The sequence below is a fragment of the Pan paniscus genome, chromosome 11 (genome assembly GCF_029289425.2).
Source record: "Pan paniscus chromosome 11, NHGRI_mPanPan1-v2.0_pri, whole genome shotgun sequence".
NCBI classification, from domain to species: Eukaryota; Metazoa; Chordata; class Mammalia; order Primates; family Hominidae; genus Pan; species Pan paniscus.
Window position 1 is genome coordinate 122,239,246 of NC_073260.2, and position 25,925 is coordinate 122,265,170.

Sequence of the window (25,925 nt, forward strand, 5' to 3'; positions counted from 1 at the left end):
ACCCAAAGAAGCACAAGCTTTGAGAAGTGAACTACCATATAAGCCACTGCCCACATCCAAGATTAACCCTTCCTGTAACATATGTGAGAAGCAGATCCAAATAGACTTTGAATATGTAACGGACATTGGAACCACTGTTCACAGAAGACAAGACGGGTTTATTATCTGCTTAAAAAACAACAAACGAACAAAAACAGAAAATCTATTTTCTCCAGAGGATTTTAATAAGACCCAGAGCTTCACAGTATAATACACAAAATGTCCAGGCAAAATCCAAATTACTAGACATACTAAAACCTGAAAAACCTGACCTATGCTCAAGTAAAAGACAGATGCTGGCCATGCAGGGTGGCTCACACCTGTAATCACAGCACTTTGAGAGGCCGACGTGGGTGGATCACCTGAGGCCAAGAGTTTGAGACCAGACTGGCCAACATGGTGAATCCCCATCTCTACTAAAAATACAAAAATTAGCTGGTGTGATGGTGCACTCTTGTAATCCCAGCTACTCTGGAGGCTGAGGCAGGAGAATCGCTTTTAGTAAATTTGCAGTCCATGCAGTTTCTTTCATAGCTTCTGAATTCTGACATCATACTGTGAAAGCAAATATATACAATACATAAATAAATGGGCATGATTGTGTTCCAATCAAACTTTATCTACCAAAACAAGCAGCAGACTGGATTCAAGGCACAGGTCACAGTTTGCTGACCCCTGTCCTATAGGGTAATTCTTCATCCAAATTAAGAAGTAGTGGGGAGATCTAGAAACTTCAGGATGATGGTGTACATGATAAAATCAGTGAAGCCTATGATTGAGTCCATTTGTCATCTCCTTTGCCATAAATTATGCATGTTGGTCTGAGGCAGTGTTGTATAGGATCTGATGCCAATAGACTAGACATTCTATAAGCCCTCAGATGGTGAAGGCACTGTGGATAAATCCACACCAGGAATAGTCACTTCAAAGGTAAATCATTACCCTCTCCAGAGTGGAAAAGATCTAAAATAATGAATATGCCACAAAGTATCTTGGTGGTCTTTCCAAGGACGGTGTCATATTGCGGGCTCTGTGTTGATCACTGCTGGTGGTTGATTGGCCTTTATTGGTAGCACTAGCTACGCAATCCTTGAAGAAGGGAGCCCATTGGGTCCATACAAAGCTTCCATTCCTGCTACCATGGCCACTCTGTTAGTCCATTGCAGAATCCCTAGAAAAGACAAAAAAAAAAAAAAAAAAAAAAAGCTTATGGGTACCCATAGGATAAAACATTCTGACTACATGGCTGTTGGTAGATTTTTCTGCAGTTGATTTTTTTTTGGTAGGCATTAATACAAAATCCAAATATCTGTACAATTTGTGCCCATTCTCACAGACCCATCCACATACCTTTTTCCCAGACCTCCTAGTCAATGATTTTCTGGTCTTGTTAGTCTCCTCCTCAAGCACCCATTCACCACTGCTCTTGAGTCAGTGTATATCTATCCCTCAAGCTGCCTCTTCCTCCGTGTGAAATGATGGTAAGTCTACTGCACACAGCTCTGCCCACTAGAGGGTTTTCCTTTACCCCTTTCCTTCACCATCATTTCAGGTCAAACCTGTGTGGCGCTGTAATGTAGCAGCTGCCTATTTACAACTAGCACCAACATATTGATCAGACTCATTAGTGAATTGGACCAGAACCCTTTAGACCTTCATTAGTCAATTGTGGAAAAAATCTCATTGGTCAAAGGTATGATGAGTGAGGGAGAGGCATCAATGTAACTTAAGTACTTAATACAGGGATCTGGGCCATCTGATTTTGTAATTTACTCATTCTTTCAGAGGTACTGGAATCTTGTCCCCAGTAAACCCCTTTCATTATACAGTGATTTGCTGTTGTGCCTGCTCTACTACTTGGTTCAGTGGACCTGGTGATATCCAGACCATAAACAGCACCTCCATTCATAGAGGCGCTTGGTGCTCCATGATGAGGTGTGCAGTCTCCAGTAGGAAACATTTAAATGCCAGGAGCTGTTTTGCAAACATCGTAATTCTCTGCTGAAGAAAGCATGGCATTCTCCAGAACTCTATGGATCTGCCCACAGCTCATTTTTAATGGCTTTGCAGAAACTCCATACGTTATCTCTATCTATCCAAACAATTAGCCACCACTGAAACTGCAGCTTTTGAGTCTAGAGCTGCTGCAAAACCCTATTTTTGCCCTGGGCCTTGTTTGAAGTCTTCTGAGTCAACCCATGAATGGGTTGCAGAAAGATTCCCAAGTATACCATATGCTTCCTCCAAAATCCGGAATGAGATACAAGTGTTGTGCCTCATCACAAATGATAGAAACTGAGAGGTACAATAACTTGTCTTTTACATCAGAATGAATGCCCTGGCACGTCCTTAACTACTGGACACCTGAAAACTTCACCGATGGGGCAGACTCTTAAATCTCCTTTTTTTCCCGTCTCCCAAATTTGGGCATGCATATTTCTTACTAGGGCAGCTAGTGTATGCTCCACTTCTAGTTCATCCAGTCCACTTAACATGATATTATCAGTATAGTGGACCAATGTAATGTTCTGTAGAATGTCAAGATGATCAAGGTCTCTGGACTACATTATAGCCTTACAGCAATACAGTAAACGTATACTGATATCCTTTTCATGTAATGACATGCTACTTTTAATTCTCCCTATTGTTGCGTATCCAGAAGAAAGCATTAACTAAATCCATAGCAGTAGATTATGGACCAAAGGCTATGTTGAAATTCTCTACTGAATATACTACATCTGGCCTAAAAGTTGGGTTGTGACATTGCTTGGTTAAGTTAATGATACTCCCCTTCCCTAAGTATTCTGATATGTTCCTTAACACGACACCAGGGAAATCTGGACATCTTTAACTTCATTTTTATAGAAGCCATCATCATGTTCAATATTCCATATCCTTTTCTACAGAATATTGAACAAGCTCCAGATATCCTTGCCAAAGCACTGAAGCTCAAATCATGGTGCATTCCCCATATCAATACATTCTTCTCTGTCCAATGTATATTCTATTCCCTCCGTCTCTCTCTCAGCCCAACATTCTCAGGATCCATTTTCATATCATGTGTTCTTCTGGAGCCTGTCCGTATATATCAGCCAGATCAAATAATTCTCTTAGTATGTAAACTATTCTTTTCCAAAAGCAGAGCTTGTACTTTTTCGCTTGGGCTGTGCTGACTCCTGACTCTGTTTATTGGCCTAGAAACCATGAGAGGTGATAGGGAAGATACCGACAAGAATAAGCGTCATTGAATGGTATCCAGGCAAGTGGGCTGTTGGGCTTACAGAGAAAGGGCAGAAGAACTTGGGAGTTTAAAATTCTCAGGTTCACCCATGCAGATATCCTCATTCTATGTTTCAATCAAGGCCCTAATTTTCACACAAGAGGGCTGTGCACATTATATAAGTATACTTTGCAGGAACTGTGCTTTATGATTAGATCCTAGGCCTGATTTTCATCACAGTCTACCTTGAAATTTAAGAAGCTAAGAGTTTCTTTTAAAGACACTAAAGAGAGATTTTCACAGTGTGCAATTACAAGCCCTGGGACAAACACTTTCTTTTTGCAAGGAGTACAGTACAGTCACATTACTCCAAAATATATATAATTATCATTGTCCTCATACTGACGAAATGCCACAATTACTAGATCTCTCAATGCCTTGCTTTTCACATGCAGCTCACCTCAACCAGCTGCAAGTGAATGCCTAAGTACTTGCAACATCATTGCATACCAGGGGTTATTAACAACCCATTTACTACCAGCATTGCAGTCCTTATTAATTTCTGATCTGTGGGCAGTCAAACTCCAAATCTTACTGAGGGCCTGCTTTCCATAACCATTTCTGAAACAAACTGTTTTAGCCTAAGTTTCTTAGAAAACAAAGTCTGTACCAAAGATTATGTGCGAATATATTATTTGGAGCCCAGGGCAGTGAAAATAATGGAACACAGAGTTGAAACACAAGAATGGGAAGCAATAGAAGGTAATGTGTTACCACCTGGACAATAGTTCACAATGAGTCATGAGGAGATTTAGCCAATTACTCAGCAGCTTCACCTGCCCAATCATGCAGGAAACCTCCATACATGCTTTTCCTTGGAACAAGCTACTGTAGGGAGGAGAATTTATCTAATGGCTCCTTCCCATCTGCTACTCTTAAAACATTGCTACAAAGACTCGTTTCTGAGTTGTTTTTCTTCGTCTTTTCAGCAGGTGTCTGGGAAACTCTGCAGTGTGTACTTCATCAGAGTCTGGAAGTGACAATAGGAGCTGGACGCTCTGTGACTGGTTGTCCTCAGACAGTGGAGCCAAACGGGCTAACAGGGAGACACCTCGCCACAAGAGTGGCTTAGGTCTAATAGACACTTATTACACCCCTAGGCATTGTGCGTGGTCTTGGGAATACAATAGGAATATTTTCTGTGATCAGAAAACTTCATCTAGTGAAGATAACAAAAATAAACACTTTGTAAAATACTTACTACTATAATATGGGTTTTAAAAAACGCTATGGCTTCCTAGAGGTAAACGAAAGTCCAGTCATGCCTAGAAATTTGGCAGATGTTCCTGACAGCAATGACTTAAGATACCCTGAGAATGACCCTATGGTCTAAACATAATGTGCGTTTGGAGTTTTGAGCGGGGGAATCTGGGAGTGGCCAACCTGCAGATTCATTCCTCATCTATGAGGAACATCTAAACCCCTGGCCCAAGCCATGGAATGCAGGCCATACAGGGAATCAAGGCCCTTTGTTTTGGGTTAAATGAAGGTTGCTAGGTGGAAGGTGCTGGGGAAAGATGTTAAGCAAAAATGTTGTATGAACTGCATGATTTTTACAAATGGTAGTGGTTCTCCTGTCCAGCCTGCTGCCACGGGAGTGCCCTGTATGTGAGTCCCCTCAAAAAAAAACCCGTGCCTCATTTGCTGGCTCTGGGCCTCTTCTTTGGCCTCTCAAACATGGTGCCATCCCTATTGAAATCAATAGGAGTCCAGCATGACAAGTTCCTGGAGGAAAAGATCATAAACTGCGTTCAATTTTGTAAAACCAAAGTCTGTAGTTAGAAAGGAAACAAGAGTTCATTTGGCTAGCCCTTTATTCAATCACCTAATTAAGCCTCTATTATCTTGAGACCCAGAGAAGTTAAACATCATCCCAATCCCCGTCTATCCCACTCTGCATAACATATTCTAGTGTTATTAACCATGCACTTTCCAAATCAAAGGTTTTACACATCTGAGATTTTGCAAATAGAATTTCCTGCTCTTCTGTATGAGTCAGGACAGACTAGCATACAGTGCAGTATCAACTCTGGAATTTTATGGCTTTAAACAACAAAGGTTTCTTTCTGCTCATGGTAGTCACTCAAGGACCCAGACTGATGGAGTGTTTATTTTAACACAATCTTCTACAATTTCTGTAGCAGTGGGAAGGGAATATGGTAAATCACATATACGTGTTTAAAGCTTCTGCCTAGAAATGACATATATCGCTTTCACCCACCTGTCACTGGCTCAAGCATGTCATGTGGCTATACTTACATGTAAGAGGACAGGGACAGGCTATTCTATGTACATGAAAGAGGGAAAAATCAGAAATACTTAATGGTTAGCATTAATGACCAGCACCTTCCTAAAATTTTTTTACCATCCTAATTCCTATTCGAGCTTGTAGATTCAGCTCAGATGTTATCTATTCAGAGACCCTCCTTGTGTCATAGTCCCCACCTGCAGGGTGGGTGAGAAGATCCCATCTGTGCTTCAGACTTCAGGCACTTACTTCCATTATTGCATAGACAATACAGCATAGACATTATCTCTCCACTTGTCCATCTCCCACATAGTACGGGGTGCTCCCCAAGGACAGCAACCACTTTTTACTACTGTGTGCTCAGCACCCAGCACAGTGCCTGCTACGTAACAGACACTCAAATGCGTGTTTGTTGAACTGAGCAAAGCTGGGCGACAGCACTGAAAATAAAACTTCCTTTTTATGAGAATCCATTGTGCCAGAGCTAACTGAAACATCGTGCAGTGTTTTAAACATTTTTCAATGCCAGCCTCTTCTCTCCTGCTGTTTATCAAATTACAGTGACATATTCAGGTGATAAAAAGAGCTCCCCATAGGCAGAACCTAAATATAAACATTCTAGAAAACTTTTTCCTTCATCTGTTTCACTAGTCAAGTGAACCTTGCACAAAGCCTCAAGTTTTGGGTTGTTCAGGTTTTCTTCCCTAAACAGAGTTTATTCAGCAAGTAAGTAGGGCCTGGACTGGGAAAGTAACTCATTTCTCTCACTCTTTGTGGAGATGTAAATCAGGTCATAAGCAAAAGTCATTTGGAAATCTTATTTCTCTGTGGGCTCATCTATTCTGCTCTGCTGCGTGGGTGAATCCCAGGAGCACCCTCCTGCCTTTTCTGTGCCATTAAGACAGAAGAGGAAATTGTACTTACAGATTTCCTTAAGCCAAGACTCATTTGATTGCGGTCAGGAAAACTTAGGCCAAGTTCATTGGGAAACTGAACCCAGAGCCAAGGACAGCTCCGTGGCAGCATCCGGCTAGCGGTAAGGCAGAAATGACATCCTGCCATATTTCCATGTGGATTCTCTACAAAGACAGCAAAAAAACTCTTTCCTTTTTTTTTTTTTTTTTTTAACCTAACACCCTTCTCAGTTCATAATAGAGCATTTCCTAATGCCTTGCTACTCAAGGTGTGGTTCAAAGACCATCAGCATTTGTATCACCTGGGACCCTGTTAGAAATTGATCATCTTGGCCCTCTCTCTACACTTGCTGAATCAGAACTTGCAGTTTAGCAAGATTCCCAGGTGATACATGTAGACATGAAAATTTGAGAAGCACTGAGCTGGGCTCTGAACACATCTTATGGGGGAGTCTCATTAGTATAAGTACAGCTTTGCCTACCACGGTCCTCATCTAACACTTTGGGAAAGGTGAACACTCCTTGAGCCAGGAGGTATTGCACTTTCTTTATTCATTGTTTAGGAGGCTACAGGTGATTGAAGGTGAAGGGAAAACCATTGTGTGTCCAAGGATCTCAGGGCTAGTTCCTCCTGCAGACAGCTCTCTTTATAACTGGGTAGTAGTCAGCCAGGCTGAAAATACGGGCAGTCCATTTACTGTGGGCTGATAAAAAAGACCCAGAGATGCTGCAAAACCATCTCCAAAGATCCCCAGCCTCCTATGCTACAAGCCACAGCTGGCAGCTCTTTTACCGCCTTTGCCTTAGGTGAGAGTGGTGAGAAGTAGGAGACAGCAGGATTTAAGGGCTGGTTAAAACTTCCTATGTCATTTTTCTCCTTTGTACAAATTCATGGACTCTTCTGCCCGTTTCTCTTCTCCTCTGACTGTTGTTTTCTTCTTCATGCTGTCTGATTTCCATTATCTCTCTTTCTCCCCAGTTTCCCTCTCTCTTCCCATGACATCACTTAGGTTTACTGCTAACTTGACTATCCTGTAGCACAACGTTGTCTCATTCATCATGTTGCCCTTTCTTGGTAGACTATCTTAGTTCATGTCATTTCATGTACCCTGAGATTAAGGTATTTCTGTAATGACTTCTGCTATCTTTTCATTATATTTTTGTATTACTATGCAATGGTATTGAGTATTTCATGTGTTCTTTTACAAAGTGACCAATGCTAAGGCACTGCATGTAGTCAGTTAAAAGAAACTCAGCATGCTAGGCTAGCATGGGTAAAGGCCATCATCCATTATCTCCACTTCTCTCCTGTACTATCAATCTCTCCATCTCCAATGGCAACTGACCTTCAGCCTACAGCATATTCAGATCTCCTCCATCTTAAAAAAAAAATCTGGTTTCAATCCTGTTCTCCCTTAAGCATACTGCCCAAAGGGGTTCGGTGTGTATTTGAGCACCCAGTCTCCTTCGTTTGGTATGCTTATCTATCTCCTGTCTGCCTGCATTTCTCTTTTGTGCTGCCATCTAAGTGAACTTTTTGAAACATAAGCTGTTACTGCAGCCCCTGCTGGAAATCTAGCAATGGCATTCTTCCATTAATCTCAGACATCCAGCTATTGACTGCCCTTTGCAGCTGAGTCCAAGCCTTACTTACCAACCTATTTCAGGTCATTCATTACCTGCTCAAATGCATAACCCCATGGTGTTTCCTGTTGTCTTCTAAACACAATAACGGGTTTTCTTGCCCACTATCTGTATCTGTTCATTTTTCTATGTACATTATTTTCCCTTTTAGTATCTGCTGAGGTCCTGCTTAACCCTTCAAGACCCAGCCAAGGTCACCTTTCTTGTGTCAGAAGCCTAAAGCCTTACATGACCTCCTCTTTGTTCCCAAGCATCTTAGCCATGCCTCTGTCTCATTGATTGCCATGTGAATGTTTATGATTCTGCAGCATGAGTTTCTTGAACTCTTGGATTTTTATTCCACTTGTCTTTATACCCCAACTTCTAATATAATGCCTGATATAAAAAGATATGCAAATGTTTATTGAATTAAATTTCATATCGTCTGTAGATTTTTTCAGTTTATTTCATACTGTGATTTTAGACTCGTAAGTTGGTTATCAATTCAATCAGGAAAGAGTCATTTACAGAGACACAAAGTCAGAAAGCATAGTTTCTGGGAGGTGTGCAGTTCTGGATGGGATCCAGCCTCCCAGAGGAAAATAAGTCATGGAGAATCAGCAAGCCTCTTAGCCCTGAACTTCCTCTCCCCGTATGCTTTTGATTTGACCTGCTGAAAAAGCAACTTCTCTAGCCTCCTTTGCTGCCAAGAGATTGCCCTGGATGATTTGGCTATCGTGAAGGAGGAAATGCTGGACCTAGCCACCACTGGCCAGATATCCACTGGAAATCAGGCCAGAGGCCAGAGGGGTCAGCAATTAGGCCTCAGCACTTAGGGGAGTTGAATAAAGGGTAAGGAAGCTAGAAAACTGTGAGTGGTTTCCACATTTGCTTTACAGAGTTAAGGAACGGATGCGCGCTGTGCTGGGAGCACCTTACAAAACCCCACTGCAGTCTTCTCCTCCTCTGTATTGCGTACTCAGCTGGGTTCCAAACTTCAGGTGCATGGTTCCTTGATGGCACTGAGTGGCGCTGCCCAGAGCCATGCTGTGAACAGGAGAAATGACAATCCTGAGGCCTCCCAAGCTGGCTTTGCCTCTGCTGAGGATGAGCAGGCTTCTCAGCTGGCTCAGGAGCTCCAAGTGGTCCACTGGAGGAAAATCCAGTATGTTTTACTCCCTAGAGGTCTGTGGGGCACACAACTACCTCCAAAGCCAGAGTGGACTGTAGCACACATTTTGGACTTGCACTTGCCTGAGTCCAAACTTTGGAGTTTTTCAAATGTTTCATGGTGGAAAAGGTATATCCACATGTTCCAATCAACGCTCCTATTGCCAGACATCACAGGAACTGTTCTCAGAAGAAACTCCCTCTCCCCACATTTTATGTTGAGTTCACGTCATCATGCAATGACTGAAATAGAGAGAAACTTTACTAAAAAATAATTAGATGTGTTAGTATGTGTACAAGTATACTGTTTATTTATGTCTATGTAAATAATTGCAGTGTTTTGGTTTTTTTTTTTGAGATGGAGTCTCACTCTGTGACCCAGGCTGCAGTGCAGTGGTGCGATCTTGGCTCATTGCAGCCTCCACCTCCCAGGTTCAAGTAATTCTCCTGCCTCAGCCTTCTGAGTAGCTGGGATGACAGGCCCCCGTCACCATGACCAGCCATTTCCTTTTGTATTTTTTAGTAGAGATGGGGTTTCACCATGTTGGCCAGGCTGGTCTCAAACTCCTGACCTCAAGTGATCCCTCTGCCTTGGCCTCCCGACGTGCTGGGATTACAGACATGAGCCACCACAGCCAGCCCAGTGGATGATTTTTAAGGATTGAAATACTTACATTTTTCTGGAAGCAATATTTTTGAAATTTTTTTTAAAATTCTGAATCATAGTATTGAAATACTTATATTTTTCTTGGAACAATTTTTTAAATATTTTTTGAAATTCTGAATCTGAATCTTTTACAACTTGAGATATACCCAGAGAGCTATTTGCTGCATTGCAATTTCTAATCCAACAAAACTGCACTCATTTAGAAAGTACTCTTCTGTACCTCCATAATCCTCAAGAGGAGAATGAAAATGACAATCGATGAAACCAAGCATCTATTGCAAGGAATATTTCTTATTCCAGTTCAAAGACTTTTTGAAAAAGTGTAATATAAACAATACAAAATTGAAGTCGATGCAGGTAACTGCATCAGATACCCCATCTACAGATGATGACACTGGAAGAGTCCAAGATAAACTGGCAGTGCTCTCTTTAAAACAAGGTTATAGCTCACGAGCCACAGAAAGATCCTTGAAAAAGGAAGAGCTTTGCAGAAACACTTCCTCAAAGTTGCTAAATAAAAGGAGGGATTATTTGAAAATGTTAAGCCAGAGGAAAATATTTGGAGTTAGTTTATAACCCTAATGTCACCATTCATGATGTCTTACATTCCAATAAAATGTCAAAGATTTTTCAACAGCTGAACAAATTTGCAGGACAGTAAACTCTCATTATGACACCTTTTTTTTGATAAATTTTAAGTACTTTATTTATTAATAAGTTAATACTTAATTATTTAGTACTTAAATTTCAACTTTCTGGGGATTGTTAAAGTTTTTATTTTATATAAAGTTTTTAGTAATTTTATTAATTTACTGCTAATAAACAATTTTGCAATAATAATGTATGTTTAGTACACATACATTTAAAAATTTAGATTTTTACTTGTCTTAAGGTATATTGAATTTTTAGTTGTTAACACATTAAATATTTGGTTTAATTTTTTGCTTCACTAACTCTGAATACATTAAAAAACATACAATGCCAGTATCAATAGTAGTATTTTAATGTTATGCAAAATAAATATCAAGTTACTGAAACTGGCATTTTGCTTTGGTATTGTAATCAAATAAATCAAACAGTAAAACAATAATAAATAAAATAATAAAACAATAAAAGCCCATAATTATACACATAATACACACACATTTATACACATATACAGATGCAGAGGGAACATTTAAGGCATAGAACTGGTTTCTATATCTTTCCCCCTTATATTCCGATTTCCACCATTTGTTAAATTGAATGCTAAACAAGTTTCTCAGAGCTTCTCAAAATGAGGACTATCATCTCAATCTGGTTAAAGCCACACTGTGGTTGCTCCTATGTCACAATCAAATAGAAATTACAGGATACCAGGAGCTAGAGACGGGCCAAAAGGGTTTCATTGTTTCAGCCCTTAATAAATGCAGTGCAAGCAGTAGTCATACATGACGGATTTCCTTTTCACCTCTGAGAGAGGGATTCATCCATCGTCAGTTCATTGCCTATGAGCTGGATCGACTTACTCAGTGGCTCAGGTCAGTGGGTGCAGACCTCTGAAAGGGCTTCACTCTCCACAGCCAGCTTCCTGCAGCATGGACTCAGGCCCCCATTCCAAGAGGGACATGTGTTTTGACCTTCTCTCTTACTTTCCTCAGGGAGCCTCAGAGGCCCATGAAATGTCTAATTAGAACTCTTTCAGTGCATTCGGATTAGGTTTCTCCCTATTCAAAATAAAAAGAAAAGGCAAAGTATAGTTTCTAAACAAAGACTCTTAACAGGGCATTTGCAGGTATTACAAGTTTTTTTCCCTTGTTTCAGGTTCTTACTCAGGCTACTTCAGGAAGAGAGAGCTTGCCCAAGGTCAGAGAGGTAGTAAGTGGTTCAGCCAGGACCCAACCCCAAGTCTAGCTGCTTCAAGAGCTTATGTTCTTCCAGCTCTATCAGCTCTACCTACAGCATGCATCAGAATCCCCTGGAGGACTGGTTAAAACACAGATTGCCAGTCCCCTTCCCACCCCAGGGGTGAGGGCCCACAAATTTGCGTGTCTAATAGGATCCCACGTGATGTCCTCAGATCACTGCACCGTATCAATGCCCTCCAACCTGAGAGGGAACTTGTTAGGAGGGTCCCCCTGCCACCAGCACTTCCAAGTGATTCTGATGTAGGTGACCCACAGGTGATATTTGGAATAAGTTATGTCAGCTAACGGTAGCTATAGGTAAGTGCATAGTATCTGTAATTCCAAACAGCATGGCACAATGAAGTGCTAAGTACAAGTTTTAAAATAATTAGATGTGAATGACAGACAGCAATTAATTTTTTTTTTTTTTTTGAGGTGGAGTTTCACTCTTGTTGCCCAGGCTGGATGGTGCGATCTCTGCTCACTGCAACCTCTGCCTCCCGGGTTTAAGCGATTCTCCTGTCTCAGCCTCCTGAGTAGCTGGGACTACAGGCACGTGCCACCACACCCAACTAATTTTTTTTTGTATTTTTAGTAGAGACGGGATTTCACTATGTTGACCAGGATGGTCTCGAACTCCTGACCTCAGGTGATCCGCCCACCTCGGCCTCCCAAAGTCCTGGGATTACAGATGTGAGCCACTGCACCGGGCCAGCAATTAATTTTTAATGGGCAATGGCAGTAACCAAAGATGACTTCAGTGACGCATTTGGGCCATATAATTTGCAGAGTTTAGTGCAAAATGAAAATTTGGGGTCATTTGCTCAAAAGGCAAGAAAAGCATATTAATGGCACTAAAGTATAAAGTTTTCCTTTCTCAGTCTCTCAACTTGTTATGCTGGTTTTCACTTGCTATTTAATGAAGTTCAAAATTTTTTTAAATTGAGTTGTTTGCATAAATTTACCATTCTTTTTTTTTTTTTTTGAGATAGAGTCTTGCTCTGTGGTCCAGGCTGGAGTGCAGTGGTGCAATCTCAGCTCACTGCAAGCTCCGCCTCCTGGGTTCATGCCATTCTCCTGCCTCAGCCTCCCAAGCAGCTGGGACTACAGGCGCCCACCACCACGCACGGCTAATTTTTTGTATTTTTAGCAGAGATGGGGTTTCACCATGTTAGCCAGGATGGTCTCGATCTCCTGACCTCATGATCCGCTTGCCTTGGCCTCCCCAAGTGCTGGGATTACAGGCGTGAGCCACCGCACCCGGCCACCATTCATCTTTATGTTGTGCAATGTCAGCTTTGAATGCAAATTTAAGAGCATTTAATTCATATGCAAAATCACTGATATAACACAATTTATATTTCAGAGTTCCTACATACGTGTGTATTTCATTCTTACCTAAACAGGAAAAACACTGCACAAAACCGAGCTTCTTTTGTTTCACTTCTTTACATGTGCACATTCCATCAATGCTCTCTACCTTCAGCTTATTGATCAGTAAGGAAAGATTGAAGGAAAAGAAACTATGTTTGCCCTATCTTTCCCTTGCCTTCTGTGTTACCATTTTCAGTGTTAAGTGGTTAGCTAATACAGGGAAGTAACATGGGTAAGAATGGGTATAAGATCTCGTTGTCAGTCTTTCTTACATCATCACTGCCTTCTTTCCATGTTGGAAGTTCTGGTTAGAGCAGAAATCAGGGCTTCTGCAGGATATCAGCACCCCTCTTACTTGGGCATACTTAAGATGCTTTCCTTGTGCTAACTCACTTTGAAGTGCCATGCATGACGGGCCCACTAAAATCCTGTGCTCATGGAATATCTTGAACACTTTATGTGAATAGGGGAAGAAAGAAGGAAGGAAACTCATATTTTTGTGCATCTCCTTTGCTCATGTGCATGCTCCACTGTCCCATCAGGCTTCACTTACAAAACACAAGTTCAAAAATAAACTTATTAAGAATTTCAAGACAGGGAGCACAGAGCATTAAACCATGCATAGGGCTCTTCTGAGCATGGGGCCCTGTGCCCTGCATGGGTTGCATACCCGCAAAGCCAGCCTATTTGGGTGCTAGAATGATGACGCAGAAAATATAAAATTATGAAGGGCATTCCAGACAGAGGATCGGGTGAGATGGAGGGGGTGGAGGGAGGCACACATTCAGTGCCATAAAAATGTAGGGGAAATCCATCAGTGATAGACTGGGTAAAGAAAATGTCATACATATATGCCATGGAATACTATGCAGCCATAAAAAGGAACAAGATCATGTCCTTTGCAGGGATATGGATGAAGCTGAAAATCATTATCCTCAGCAAACTAACACAGGAACAGAAAACCAAACGCTGTATGTTCTCATTTATAAGTGGAAGCTGAACAATGACAACACAGGGACACAGGGAGGGGAACAACACACACTGGGATCTGTCAGGGGCAGGGGGAGGGACAGCATCAGGATAAATAGTTAATGCATGCTGGGCTTAATACCTAGGTGATGGATTGATAGGTGCAGCAAACCACCACGGCACACGTTTACTTATATAACAAACGTGCACGTCCTGCACATGGATCCCGGAACTTAAAATAAAATAAAATTTTTTTAAATGTAGGGGAAACCCATGTTCTATCTCAAAAGAGGCTTCCTTTCTGTTAGACCTATGTAGTGATATGTAGACCTATGTAGTGGATCCAAGGTCCAGGGATCTAGCTGGCTGAGAATAGCTTATTCTCTTGAGAACAGTACCCTCAATCATGAGGCAAGGCCTTTTGTCCCCCCTTTTCTCTATTAAAAATATAGCTTAAATTCACACATAAGATTCAAGGTAAATGTGAGATTATTTTATTTTCATGTGTTATATTTTCTCTCAAAAGCAAGAAACCATCTCATAAAAGCTATATATGTTATTGATCAGTATAATGAAAGTTACCGGAAGATAATTTTCAGCCTCGAGTGCCTAGAGGATATTTTAGTTTCTTTAATGAAATTACAAAGAAATATTTCCACTTATTTGTAAGTTTTTTATATGAAACCATGTTTATTAAATCATATTGTTATTACTTTCTTTTTCCCCTTGGTTATTACTGTAAAATTCCAAGGCAAAACATCTAGTATGTTGGGGATTGTTTTGTAACAAAGCTAACATTTTATGAAACAGTAATATATCTTTGCTTTTCAAATTACTACTATGTGAGCTAAAATTAGGTGTTATATCTATTTGTGTTAACCAAACTAGAAGAGACTTCTTACCAAAGTACCATTATCAACTTACATGAAATGCATTCACTTTTTGCCTGGAGATGACACATTGTACGTTGTAAATTAAAGTAATATTGTAAGAATCTGGTATTTAACATTTCAATATAAATTTCAATTTTAATCATGATATAAAGCATTTTCTAATGAGTTTTAATATATGTAGTTAACACATCAGGGTTCTAGACTAAATTCTAATATTCGAGATAAAAGAATGTCTTGTTAATTTATAGCTTTTGGTATTAAATTTAAATTAGACAAGTAATTTGTTAGTACCTTCTCGTTGCAAAAAAATGTAAACAATACAGATAAATAGCAGTCCTCCCTGAGCCTCTAGAGGTAACAATTATTATCAGAGTAATAAGTATAATTTAAATGATTTTCTTTGCATTTATGTCATAATGTATATACAAAAATTTGATTATTTAATATGTCATGTCATTCTGAGATTTTGTTCTAAAACTTGCTTTTATAAAAACAAATATCAATATGTTATAGAGTTCTAAATAAATATATACATATAGATTTTTTTTTTCTTGACACAGAGTTTCCACTTGTCACCCAGGCTGAAGGGTAGTGGCACAATCTCAACTCACTGTAACCTCCAGTTCCCTGGTTCAAGGAATTCTCCTGCCTCAGCCTCCTGAGTAGCTGGGATTACAGGCGTATGCCACCACGCCTGGCTAATTTTTGTATTTTTAGTAGAGATGGGGTTTCACCATGTTAGCCAGGATGGTCTCGATCTCCTGACCTTGTGATCTGCCCGCCTCAGCCTCCCAAAGTGCTAGGATTACAGGCGTAAGCCACCGTGTCTGGCTAGTATATATGTATTAATTTTGACTGCTGCCAGTATTTCTTAGATGTTTGTTCATTTATTCCTCTCTTAATGACACTTTGGCTGTTTCCAATTTTTTACTTTCCATACAATGCTATAATGAACAGCCTGCCATATGCCTCTTTATTCATATGCAAAGGTATTTTTGAAGATCCAGAAGAAAAAAAATAGAACCAATAAGTCAAAGGTATACATTTAAATTTTTATAGATCCTGTCAAAGTACTCTCCAAAAAGACTTTGCCACTTTACATCCATGTGAAATATCCATGCCAAAACTTGTTATTTTGAACCTTTTGAAATATTTGGGTAAAATATATAGAATCTTTAAAAATATTTAGGTGAAGACTTGCGTGGGTTCTCTTAGGAGTGCAAAGAGAGTCTAATATTCAAAATGTATTAATAAAATTAAGTATATTAACAGAGGATAAAAGTCATAAAATACATACCAAACATGTGCTTGATAAAATCCAACTCTTTGTGACGGTTAATTTTATGTGTCAACTTCTCTAGGCTATGGTACCCAGATATTTGGTCAAACATTATTCTAGATGTTTCTGTGAAGATATTTTTTAGATGAAATTAACATTAAAATCAATAGACTTAGAGTAAAGCAGATTACCTGTTGTAATGTGGGTAGGCCTCATTCAATCAGTTGGAAGCCTTAAGAGAAAAAAGACTGACCTCCCCAGAGGAAGAAGACATTCTCCCAGCAGACCACTTTCAAGCTCAAACTGCTGCACTGGGTCTTCCTTGAGTCTCCAACCTGCAAGCCTACCCTGCAGATTTTGGATTTGCCAGCTTCTGCAATGGTGTAAGCCAGTTCCTTAAAATTATCTATCTATCTATCTATCTATCTATCTATCTATCTATCTATCATCTATCCATCCATCCATCTGCCTGCCTGCCTGTCTATCCATCCATCCATCCATCCATCCATTCACCCATCTATCCATCATCCATCTTCTTGGTTATGTTTCTCTGGAGAACCCTGACAAACTGATACGTTCCTAATTTTAAACAAAAAACAAAAAAGAAAGAAAGAAAGAAAAACTGTAAGTCAATTGGCACTAGAACAAACCTTTTTGAATTTGATAAGGGTATCTGCTGCAATCTATAATAAATACTTAATCTATAATAAATACTTAATGTTGAAACACTGACATTTCCATCTAGGCTGGATACATTTGGTTATTGTAACCATGATTATTTAAAATTGTACTGAGGTCCCTAGACAAAATGATACAAAATAAATTTTAAAATGAGAGGTATAAACATGGGGAAGAAAAAGACAAAACTGTAATTATTTGCAGGTGGTATGATAATCTACCTAACCATGTGAGACAACAAATGATCAGTGCATTAGGAGATCTTCCCATCTCTGTGTAGCCTCTTCAGCTCTCATGTTAGACTACTGCCTTCCAGTTTCCACCTCCTGCTCCCCTCTCAGGTCAGCAACTGTGGTTTCAGTCTTTCTGTGAGGTGTTCTCAGGGACAGAGCTCCCTGCTTGTTATCACAGTTCATTGTTTGCTGGTTCAGCGCAGTCTCTGGAGCAGTGCCGTTTCCATAGATCCAATCTCTGCACGTGGATGTTCACAAACCTAAAACAGGAGAAGTTTATTTACAAACTCTTTTAACATAGAATCAGACATGTAAGAAAATGGAGGGTTACTAACAACTAATCAGATTAGAAAAGAAGGATATGGCTAACGTCACACCTCTAGCGAGGGAGATGGAATTGGGACCCAAGGGCCTTGACTCCTAATCTGGTGCTCTTTCCTAATACCACATGGATGTATGAACATAATAGTAGCAACATTTGTTGAGTGCTTACATATGCTAGGGATTATCTTAAGTGCTTCATATGAATTAATCTGCCTAATTTTCACAACAGCCCTTTGAGGTGGATGCTTACTTTTATTGTCCTCATTTTAAAGGTGAGACAATTGAAGTACAGAGAAGTTAAGTAACTTGTCAAAGGTCACATGGGTAGAAAAATATGGAGCTAGAATTTGAAACCATTCAGTTTGTGCTTTTCTATCATTATCATCATCACCATCTCATGCTTTCAAGAAGCCTCAAGAAAAATTCCTCCCTGGGTTTAACCTCTTTTCCATTAAAATAAGTAAATAAATAGGCCGGGCGCAGTGGCTCACGCCTGTAATCCCAGCACTTTGGGAGGCCAAGGCGGGTGGATCACAAGGTCAGGTAATAGAGACCATCCTGGCTAACACTGTGAAACCGCGTCTCTACTAAAAATGCAAAAAATTAGCCCAGGTGTGGTGGCGAGCACCTGTAGTCCCAGCTACTTGGGAGGCTGAGGCAGGAGAACGGCATGAACCCAGGAGGCAGAGCTTGCAGTGAGCAGAGATTGTGCCACTGCACTCCAGCCTGGGTGACAGAGTGAGACTCTGTCTCAAAAATAAATAAATAAATAAATAAAATATTGAGGTTTTCTAAAAAGCTACTTAGAAAAGATCCAGTACAGAGTATAGTTCCTGGCCTGGTTGGGTTCTCGTCACTCCAATATCATCAGCCTGTCCCTCTGGTCACTTCTTACCCAAAGTACATGCAATGGAGATTCTTTGCACACCTCTTGGGCTAACTCACTAATATCCTTTCCAGATATTAGTATTAATATAATTCTGGAAAAACATGGACTTCAGAGTATAGACACGAGTAAGAACCCAGGCTTTTCCTCTTCCTAGCTATGTGGTTCTTCTCTTAATGCTCTCCTTCTTTGAGGGATCATTGTCAGGATGAAATAAGTCATTTGCTCCTTTACTTAAATATTTTTCATCCCTCATGCTACATTTGTATAGCCTCGTATGTTTAGTAAGAGCCAGACAGCAGAAATCCTACACCCAGCTCTGTTGCTCACCAGCTAGGAGACCTTGAGCAAGTGCTTAACCTTGGTTACATTCCTCTGTGCCTCGGTTTCTTTATCTGTATGGGGATATTAATGGTATCTCCCTCCCAGGATCCCAGTGAGCACTAAATGCATTCAAATATGTAAAGCTTTAGATGAGGATGTGGAATACAGAATCCATTACATAAAAGATGGCTATTAGTATTACTATTGAGTTGTGTCTGTCCTGGAAATACTGAGATGAATGAGAAGCTCATAGTGAAGGAGTCAGATGCATGAAGGGACATTTAGAATCTAACACAGTTAAATGTGGTTAAAAAAAAAAAGGGGGATGTGCACTGAGAGATCTGAGAGCCTAGAAAACAGAACCCTGGCCAGTGATAAGGAGACAACGGGAATCTTGCTGGAAGAGGGCAACCTGAGCTGAGTGTAAAGGATGGATTCAGAATCAGTCAGTGCGGTCAGAAGTGGGAGGCATGATGTATGACAAGCCTTCAACCTGGTAGACATGAAATACATGTTTCATCACTCCACCTTGCCCTCCCATCTTGTTCCCTGCTGATGGCTTTTCTTTCCAGGCTGACCTCATACGTGCAGACATCCCTTGGCCTAAGTGTACAACCTGTCTGCACCTTTGGCTACCTCCTTGTCTAGGCCTCCTTCTCTTCAGAGGGATGAGCAGCAATCTTGTACATTTCCTTACTATCAGGACCAGAAATGCTATATTCCTCTTGAGCCAGGTGAGATAACCCCATCAAAACCTGACCAGGTCAACCATACAGTAACTCTATAACCTTGCAAATCCCAATTCCCACAAAGCAAATAGAAGAATACTCACTGACCCCAAAGATGCTCCCAATCAATAGAAAATCAGTTTCATTAACTCATAGTCCCTCCAGACTTGCCTGTAGGTTGCCTATCTTTATAATGATAAATTAGCTAGTGCTTCTGCGTTATCATCCTTGCTCTACTGTGTGCCCATTTTATCTGGAGCTTTTGACATGGTGAAGTGGACAAATTAAAAATTGTATATTCACAGAGAACTCTGTGTGTGTGTGTATGTATGTGTGTGTGGTTATTGTTATTGTTCTGTAAGAAGACTCTCTGCTATGAGACTACAAGTCTCCATTTTTAGTCTATTTTTCAGTTGGTGTAAACAAGTATTAGTGCTCTGGGTTTTGGTTTTGCTTATATATAGTAGATTATTTTTCCCAAGCAAAAATATACCATCATTAATAGGAAGGAAAAAAAAAAACCACAAATAATTCAGTTCAAGGCAGTATCCAGATTCTGACTTGAGTGTTCCCTTGGTGTAACACCCTAGCATTCCAGAAGTCAGGCTTGATAACCCCACAGTTAACAAAGAAATGTCTGCCATGCGATTACATAAAAATTGTAACTTCTGGGTGATAGAAGATACTATAAAGAAAGCTAAATGACAAATGACAAACAGAGATATTAGTAACATGTACAACAAAGGATTTACATCCAGAATCTATAAAGAGCACCTACAAATTGATGCGAAAAAGACAAATGTCCCAACAGAGAAATGGGCTTGAGAAATGAACAAGCAATTCACAGTCGAAAAGCAAAAACTCAATAAACACATGAAAAGATTTTCAACCTTATTAGTAATCAGAGATATGCAGATTAAACCCATAATAACTTCTCTTTTTCTCTATCACATTTGCAAAAATTTAAAAGTTTGAGGACCTGGCACTTTTATACAGTATCAAACTCTTTTAACATAGAATTATACATGTAAGAAAATGGACGGTTACTAACAACTAATCAGATTAGTATAAATATAGATATAGTATTAGATATAGATTGGTAAAGCTGTTATTATTTTAAATATTTCAATTTTAAATTGACCCCTCAATTCTACTCTAGGATTCCATTCTACAGAGATGCTCACCCATATGTGCAAATATTTATGTAATAGGTGTTGATTGTACTATAATTTGCATACAGCAATAAATTTGGAAAATTCATATCAATAAAGGAGAATTTAAATAAATGTTAGTTCACTCATAAGATGGAATACTTTGCCAACCTTCAAAAAAGCAAGATAGACATGGAAAGACCGCCACAGCACATTATTAGTAAAGAAAGTAGTTATTTTCAGCGCTTTGGGAGGCCAAGGTAGAAGGATCACTTGAAACCAGGATTTTGAGACCAATCTGGGTAACATAGTCAGACCCCACCTCAACAAAATAATTAAAATTTAGCTGGATATGGTGGTGCATTCCTGTAGTCCTAGCTCCTCAGGGGGCTGAGGCAGGAGGATCACTTGAACCTAGGATTTCAAGGCTGCAATGAGCCAGGATCAGGACACTGCACTGCAGCCCAGGCAACAGAGCAAAACACTATCTCTAAAACAAAAAAGATAAGTAGTTACAGTGCCATTCATGTTTTTGAAAGTCATGTAGCATATGTACCTATAAGTGTGTGTAAATGCGTGGAACAAAATTAGAGAAAGACACGGCGCTATTAGATTGAATTACGTGATATTGCAATGTTTGACAGTTTTTGACCTAAAAAATGGCAATGTCATATGGTTCAAGATATTATTAAAATAATTAAATGGCGTATAATACAGAAGTTATATTTAAGAGAAGAACCACACTTTATAGTATTCTTTAAGTCTTTATAGGGGTTATGCATTTATGTATCATGGAATAAAATGTTTAATGTCTTAAAAGTAAAACTCCAGATTTGACATATTTGTTATGAGTAATAATTGCTTACCTTGTGATATATGTCTGCATGATTAATATGTGTGCACCTAATGTGGTATGTATATGTGTATGTGTATAATTCAGAAATAATCCTATTATGGTCATTACTGCAAAACTTACAATGTACCAGGCACTGTGCCACTTTACAAACATTATACCACTTAATCTTCACAAAAATATGAGAAAATATTAGATGCGTTTTTCAGATAAGAAAATAACCACTGACACCAATAACTGTCTACATTCCATCTGAGAGAGATTAACATGCCCACCATCACAGGACTAGCATGCAATAGGATGAAGATTTGAATCTGAGCAGTCTAATCCAAGAGCACCGATCATAATCACCATGCAACCAAGGCCTTAGACCATGTACCTCCGCCCTGTATTGTGGCCCCTGTCTGAAACCACAGCTTCAATGTGGCAACCATTCAGACCACCAATGGCTGTTGTGCCACTGAGATGATCAGTACTTCTAGGCTTGCCACCAACAATACCCTTTTTCACGTTGTTTTCAGTTTTGTATCCCACATTTTGAAAGATTCTTATCCTGATCAACATGTAATAAATCATAAATAAATTCCATTTATTCTATTATTATTTACCCATGTTTTCACCTGGGTAACACACAATTGGAATATTTAAATAGATAACACAATTGGAATATTTAGACATGTTTTTAAATGAAAGGACCATTTACAGAAATATAGATAAGTTTAAGAGAGTGGGTCTCAACTTTGCCCCTCAAAGGACATTTGGCAATATCTGTAGACATTTTTTATTGTCACAACTGGGGTGGTTGCTATTGACATCTAGTGGGCATAGACTGGGAATGTTGCTAAACATTCTGCAATGCCCAGAACAGCCTGCACCAACAAAGAATTATTTGGCCCAAAATATCAGTAGTGTTGAGGTTGAGAAATCCTGCTTTAAGGTACCAGACAAGAGATGGTAAGGTGCTCAGGACCTAGCAACAGGAGGAAGCCATTACCACCCCTAGGTCTGAGGAGGAGGAAATGAAGCAGTGTTGCAAACACCCAAGTGAGATCCAGGTGAGGGAAAAGGGAACTGCCTAACAGAAGTTATGGTCAAAGAGGGAAGTAGGCATTCCCAGAACAGCACAAAGAGGGTGAGGAAGTAGAAAAAATACCACATTTTTTTCTCCTTCCACCTTCTAATCTTCTGTTGGTGATTCAGGGTGCCCAGCTGTTGCAGTTGTTAAGGTTGGCCTTTCAGAGCAAGAGCAGGGCAAAGAAGGGAGAGGATTGAAACTCAGGGATCAGGGAATGAGAGAAAAGAGAGAAAACCAGTATAATGCAATTAATAATTACAATGTTCAATAAGGATTCATAATTTTAAAATGTTATGGATTGAATGTGTCCCCCCAAAATTCATATGTTGATGTGTGTGATGAGGGGGTTTTGGGGATGTGGGGACTTTTAATGCAATTAGGTTTAGATGAGGTCATAAGGATGGAACCCCCATCATGGGATTAGTGTCTTTATAAGAGGAAGAGACTAGTGTTTTCTTTTTCTCCCTCACTCTGTTAATCTCTCTGTGTTCCTCTACCTCCCATATCCCTCCCTCTTCTACCCCTTCTCATTCTCCCTCTCCTCCTCTCCCTCTTTCTTTCTCTCTTCTCCCTCCAGTTCCTCTCTCCCTCCTCCCTTCCTCATCTCCCCCTCTCTCTCCCCCACACTTTCTACCTCTCATGTGAGGGTACAACAAAAAGACAGCTGGCGTGCAAAGGGCCCTCACAAGGAAACAAATTGGCTGGCACCCTGATCTTGAACTTCCCAGCCTCCAGAACTGAGAAATAAATTTCTGTTGTTTAATCTGCCCAGTCTAGGCTATTTTGTTACAGCAGCCAAAACAACTAAGACACCAAGAAAGTGGTGATACATTGTGAAATCAGGTAAACCCTGGCTGGACTGTGGGGTTAGTATGCAATAAGTCAAGTAAGCAAACCAACTCTGGGCAGTCACTGTTACCCTTTCCTTTATTTGGGGTGTTGTCCAAGTTTGACCTGTCCTGGAAGCATGCTGTCAGGTATCGTCACTTCCTGATCCTGGCTCCAATAACCCTGTCAAGACTACTAATCATTCATGTTTCAAAAATCCAGTCATCAACAGCCAATCAGAGTGTCCAATGTAGATATTAATGGCTATAATTCCCACCAAAAACATAAAAAAAATTGTTGGGTCAGAGAGCCAATAACTCATTATGGCTCCTTTAGAACTTTAAAAAATATCAAAAAAATAATTCATCTGAGCCTCCATCAACTCCAGGCTGGAAGACCCTGAAACAGCACGAGCATGTACTCATTCCAGAGGTCACAGAACTTTCTGTTAGGTGCCACGTCAGACTGAAAGTGCACCCTCAGTTGTTGGGATGAGACTGTCTTCCTCTAGCTGTTAAGAGGTTGGAGTCATTCATAATACCAAATTTATGTGTTACATGTTGAATATTTAGAATGGCTTTGACCTATAGATCTTAAGCTTCTTTAAATAGAAATAGTTCTGACTAATAGTTCTCTTTAGCATTTTAGTGAGTATCACAGGGGTTCAAGAGAACCTGAGAGCTGAGCAGGCTGAGGTAATATGAGAAGACTTCATAAAGAAAGTGGCCTTTGACTGCATCCTGATTGATGTTTAGAATGTTTGAGAGACAGGCAAAGTGATTTTCCCATGAGAGAGAAGTCATGGGATAGTTCCGGAAGAGCTTCTGTGTATAGGATACTTGACCTGGCATTCACTTACCATGAGAAGCAATGTAGGCTAGTGGTTAAGAGCACAGCCTCTGGAAATGTCTCAGTCTCAAAGCATAGCTCTACCACTCATTAGATGTTTGTACCTCAATCATCTTATCTGTCTCATTGGGGTAGTAACTTACCTCATGGGTTCACAGTGAATGCAGTAATACATATAAGTACTTAGTAAGTATTTCCTCTATATTGGCTATTCTTAATACTCCCAATATCCCAATCAAATTGGGCTAAATTGGAGGGATGCATTCCAGTTGGACTGCCAATACCTCCTTACAGATGAGAGTTACTGAGATGAAAAGAAAATTAACTATATTCTTCCACTTTATACAGCTGGGATGAGGAAAGGCTATGACTCAAACTGAGGAGTCCTGCTTGTTTCTAAATTCTGCATACCTTCCTCCCTCTACCACACTGTCTCTTCCTCCTCTGTGCTCAACAAATGTGTTTCACTGGATGCAATAGAAGAGCCAACACAGCTTCATTCTATTTTTTTTCACCCCCTGGCTGAAACAAGCTATTTCATTATAGAAGATTGTATTGTGTTACACACCCCAATGCTGATATTGGATATCTCAATCATTCCAAAACAAATAGGTTTAGATTCTACCCAGGCTCTATTCCTTTGTTTTCTTAAAATGAGTTTTCTACCTTAGTATTGCTTTCATTTCATAAATCTGACAAATAATAGTAATAACAAAAACAAGTAACACCACTGATTAAACACTTGCCTAGTGTGCTAAGCATTTTACAGGTAATCTCTCATTTAATCATTACAATAGCGTCTTATTACCTCAATTTTTACAGATGTTGGAGTAAGGATAAAAGAATTAAGCCAGGCTTGGGGCAGTGGCTCACGCCTGTAATCCCAACACTTTGGGAGGCCGAGGTGGGCAGATCACGAGGTCAAGAGATCAAGACCATCTTGGCAAACATGGTGAAACCCCGTCTCTGCTAAAAATACAAAAATTAGCTGGGCATGGTGGCGTGCGCCTGTAGTCCCAGCTAACTCAGGAGGCTGAGGCAGGAGAATCACTTGAACCCGGGAGGTAGAGGTTGCAGTGAGCCAAGATCACGCCACTGCACTCCAGCCTGGTGACAGAGTGAGACTCCGTCAAAAAAAAAAAGAATTAAGCTGCTTGCCTAAGACCACACAACTAGCCAGTTTAGTAGTTGGAATTTGATCCCAGGTCTGTATGGTTCCACTGTACACAATCCTTAATTCACGATGTGTTTCTTAGAATATTCTGTAAGCATAAGATTAAGAATTATAATTGTAAAAGTCATCAGAAAGACCTCAAACTTTGTTTCATGTGATGCGATTATTTCACACAATAGAATATTCTCTTCAACAACAATTTACACAGAAGCTCAATGTACAGAGATGATTGACCTGCTTCTCTGGTTATGGTGGCACAGCCCATATTTAAAACTACCTACCTCCTCCCATAAAACCTTTTCATCTCCCACCCTTTAGCTCTGATGGAAACTGAGGCACGTGGCTTTAAAAACAAGTGAAATGCTAATAAAATGTAGACCCTATTTGAATATTGATGAGAGGTGTTCAAATGTAGATGGAAATGTGATTATTCATATCCATAAGAAAAAGCTGCTCATTAGTATTAGTGTGATGTTATAT